Below are 4,162 nucleotides of genomic sequence, written 5' to 3'. Positions count from 1 at the left end.
GGAAAGAGGACGCATAGGGTGTAAAATGAGAACAAAGCAGATTGCAAGGACCAACCTGGCTTACCAATTCCTTCCTGCTGCAATTAATATTAAGTTGGGCCTTTCTAGGTTGCTTGTTCATTTTCTATAGTATCTAAATCTTAATGCCCAGCCCAGCTGGATGAGCTAAGCAGCCCAGCAGTATGAGCTAAGCCAGTGTCACTGCACATTTTTCCTTTGGAGACGATTTCTCTGCAGGGATCCTCCAAGTGGGAAATGCGGTGTTAGATTGGCTTCATCAGCCAACAGAAACATTGCACCAGTGAGGCCAAGCGCTTACAGGTGATAGGAACCCTGCTGAAATTTCAGCGTACCATTAAAAAATCTCCCAGTCTCCTTCATATCCAGATTTCTCTCCTTGCACACTGAATAAAATCTCATTCATGTGGAACCTGCATTACAGCTCTCTGGGCACGGTGCTGGCTCGCCTCCACTAAAGTGGATCTTAAATCACTATTTTTAGCTCTTCTTCTCATTCCAGGTCAGTTCCAAAACTTACCCCTGGCTGTCTCGCCTGTCATTGCCTAAAAACCACTTCTACATCTGCCCCTTGAGTAATGAGCTGCTCCTTTCAGTTTTATTTCTCCATTGTTTTCCCTTTGCTTTTTTTCTCCCAGAAGAGCCTCTACTGGCAAACACATACTGACCGGAGCTTTCCTCAGCCTCACGTCCACCTCTCAGCCCTCTGTTGCCTTCACTCCAAAACCAAAGACACTGCCAATGTCAACAATTTTGGATACCTCCTTGACTTGACGTCTGACCCTTCCTCTGTTCCCCCAAAATCCAGCGTCCACATCTCAGAGAGTGGGGTAGTGCCTTCAGCTCTCATTTATAATTTATTTTAAGGATTACCTTGGGATGAAGAATAACTTGGAGATGCAAGATGCTACCACTTGGGGTTATCCTGCTGGAAAGAGGAATAATTAAACCTGAGAAGAGTCTCATGCTAGCCTTGCAGTGACTATGCGCAGAGGACATGACAGCAATGGAACAGACCTGTTCCAGGCGGCAGGAGCTCCCTGACACCATCATTCACCACCCAACTCATTCCTCAGTCCTGCCATAGCTGCAGGGCAGCCCTGGAACCCAGGGTAGCCCAAAAAAGCCCTGGATTAGCTTTAGTGGTATTTTCAGTTCGAGTCAGGTCTTGCCTCTTGTCTGTTTGCAGACCCGCCCCTGGAATGCCAAAGCTCGTCTGCTCTGTTAGAGCCACGGGGTCTTACAAATTGCTTTTCTTAGGTGCATCTGTGCAGGAGGGGCACCTACAGGGCCCTTCTGCCCAGGGCTGCGGATCTCCAGCACACATCTCAAATTCTCTCGACGAACCTTTTCATACTCCAGGTAGGGGTCTAATGGAAGCCTGACCGAGTACCAAGTGCAAATTACACTCGTAGTGTCCCAGGCATTTTCTAACATTTATCAACATTTTTCTTTCTGCAGATGCAACACAGCAGGGTATAGGGAGGGGAGAAAAGAAGCCTTCTTTCTGGCTCATGCTACATCCCTCTGGTAATATTTGCTGAATTACCACTTTCTCCACCTTTGGACAGCCATAACCAGCAGGGTAGTGCTAAAGTCTGATTGCAGGGTGGAAACCATATTAATTTCACCATCCCCAGAACTGTTAGATGAACTAGCTGTGTTTGTGCATATATATCTGTACATAATCTTCTTCCTCCACAAAACAAATCACTGTTAGAGTTAACAGCATCTGATCAAACAGCACATGAAAGAGGATGTGACAGAAGACTTGCACTCAAAACACCTGTCTCAATATAACTGATATTCTTTAAAAGTATTTTTTAAAAAAGACAAGTGAAATCAAAACCTATACTCTTAAAAATGTCTGTAATCTGAGCTTCTTTAAGTTAGGCGTGCTCTACCAGAACTGTGGGCAAAGACCTGGTTTTGCCAACAATAACTTAGCATGCTGGAAAAAAAAGTAAATTATGAGATACTCACTTCTCTCATAATCAAACTTGAAGCCAAAGGCATCCTTCATAGGCCAGAATACATTTCATCAAACAAAACTTTCCAATTGATTGCTGACAATGTAATGGCTGCGTCAGCAAAATTTCCCACACTGCCTGTCTCTCCCTGCCATCCTGCCACGCAGCAAAATGGGAGCACAACAAAGCCCTGTTTAAACCTTCCATGTTGCAGGGCATCCTCAGCTTTCTTTGTGAAATATGTATTTGGTCCACACTGTCCTTGGTAGCCAAGGTTAGGTGAGCTGTGGCAGATGTGCAGCCAGTATGTGGCGATGGCACAAATGATGATAGGTAACGACTTCGTGAACACACACCATCATTTGGGCAGTCAGTGGGAGACACAGATAAGGATTTGTCTTACTGCATCAATGGTTGCAGGAAGAGCAGCTGGATCTTTATTCTAGGGCGATGATGCTGGAGGTAGCATGAGATGATGGACAAGATGATGCCATCACACACCTGACCTATCAGAGCATCCTCCAAGTGCTCTCAGGTAAAGAAAGGCACATTTCATTCCCAGGCTGGTAAGCCAAGGATGGAAAGAGTTATGGAGAGCTAGAAAAATATTTCAGCCCTTAAAAAATAGGTCAGTTACCCAAATGCTGTCCCCAGAACATCAACAAGTTGCGAGCAGGCTCCTGCTCCATGAGTCAGCGAAGGAGGTTGTGAAGCAGGCACAAGTTTAGGCTCTTTTGCTGCTGGAAAGTAGTCCCTTTGAAATGCTACAGTCCTAACCGAGTAAAGAAAATTCTTTGGGCACTCAATATTTAGAAAACAATTTTCCCCCTGAGGGCAAAATGGCAGGAGGGCATGCAAGAGGACTGGGCTGTTTCTGGCAGTAGGGATTGAGCCCTGTGCAGCTTCTGCCCTTATGAGTGGGTCAAGGAGGACTTTGCAGACTTCCCTTTCCTTAATTTTTGCACTTCATTATTTTTCCCATAGGAAGAAAAAATGCAGACACAATGAGTAAGTGTCCTAGTTTGAGCTAAACAGAATAAATTTTGTTCACTGATTTTACTGTTCAGCTCAGTCTCTTCCAAGAGGCTGCACTTTCTGAATTTAGCAGCGTGTTTTTGCAAACAGTGTCTGCTACTAGAAGTGCTAACACCTGATGTTTATAGTTACTGCCTGGGACTGGGATGCAGAAAGGCTCCTGCTGATACTTATTCCTACAGTGACCAAGGCCACTGCTGGCTCTTGTGTGCCACGCTGGGGGTGCCAGGAAGTAAAAGGTTGCACCTCTGGGGAGGAATGGACAGGACAGGTGACCAACAAGAGTGTTCCATTTCATACATACAGTTTTCAGTATAAAGCTGAGAGATCACAGGGGTGAAGCACCTTTCTTCTTTTTTGTCTTGTTCAAAGGGCCAGTGTCTGAAGAGGACTCTGTCCGTTCTTCTGCCTTTGATCCCAGTCCTGAGTTCCTGAATCCAGCTCCTGTACCTGGTTCCCCTCTGCCACTGAGCCTGGGGCTCCCCTGGTGCCAGCTGCTCTGCAGCATCAGTGGGGATTGCTATTGGTGGGAGGGAAGTTGGGTTCGATATTGGTTTTGTATATATTTAATTATTTCCTTATTAATATTATTATTGTTTTATTAAATCTGGTTAGTTTTCTTTTCCAGTCTGTAAGTCTCCCTGCCTCATTCCCTTCCCCTTCCTGTTTGGGAAGGGAGAGGGGTGAGAGAGCATCTGTCAGCGTTTAGTGGCCAACCGAGCCCTAATCCTCAACAATAAGACATTCAGGTCAAGACTTTCATAAACAGGATCCCAATGTCAGTTCTGAACAAGCGATCTGATTTTTAAAAGTACTAAGAAAGCAGCATCTCCCACTGTCTTAGAGGAGCACTGGCCTTTTGCGTTTCACATTGTTTAGAGGTCTCAGTCTTACTTTTCCTCTGAGTTTCATAGCACAGGCTCAGTACTGGCTTGGGAGTCCAATCTAATGAAGTTGCACACGTGAAGCCAGATTTAAGAATATCCTAAAAGAATAAAGCCCCCATTTCCCTCAAGGTAACTGGGAAATCCTGAGTGCACTTCGCCAAGCACTCACTGGTATATTTACATCACACCTCAAACACCTATAGTTTCCAGTAAATCACAAACACTCTGTTCATGCATCTACATGAATGCTTA

At 45.1% G+C, this 4,162-nt stretch overlaps 1 protein-coding gene across 1 annotated transcript in view; it reads right to left on the bottom strand.

Annotated features, from left to right (window-relative positions):
• Positions 1-4,162, bottom strand: part of LPHN3 (latrophilin 3) — a gene marked incomplete at its 5' end in the record, with an annotated part of 163,802 nt that overhangs the window by 63,696 nt on the left and 95,944 nt on the right. The gene's annotated exons all lie outside the window — the stretch shown is intronic.

Source organism: Apaloderma vittatum, unplaced genomic scaffold (assembly GCF_000703405.1).
Source record: "Apaloderma vittatum isolate BGI_N311 unplaced genomic scaffold, ASM70340v1 scaffold23058, whole genome shotgun sequence".
Classification (NCBI taxonomy): Eukaryota; Metazoa; Chordata; class Aves; order Trogoniformes; family Trogonidae; genus Apaloderma; species Apaloderma vittatum.
The sequence above is the reverse complement of the archived record's forward strand: the minus strand, read 5'-3'. Positions and strand labels throughout refer to the sequence as shown.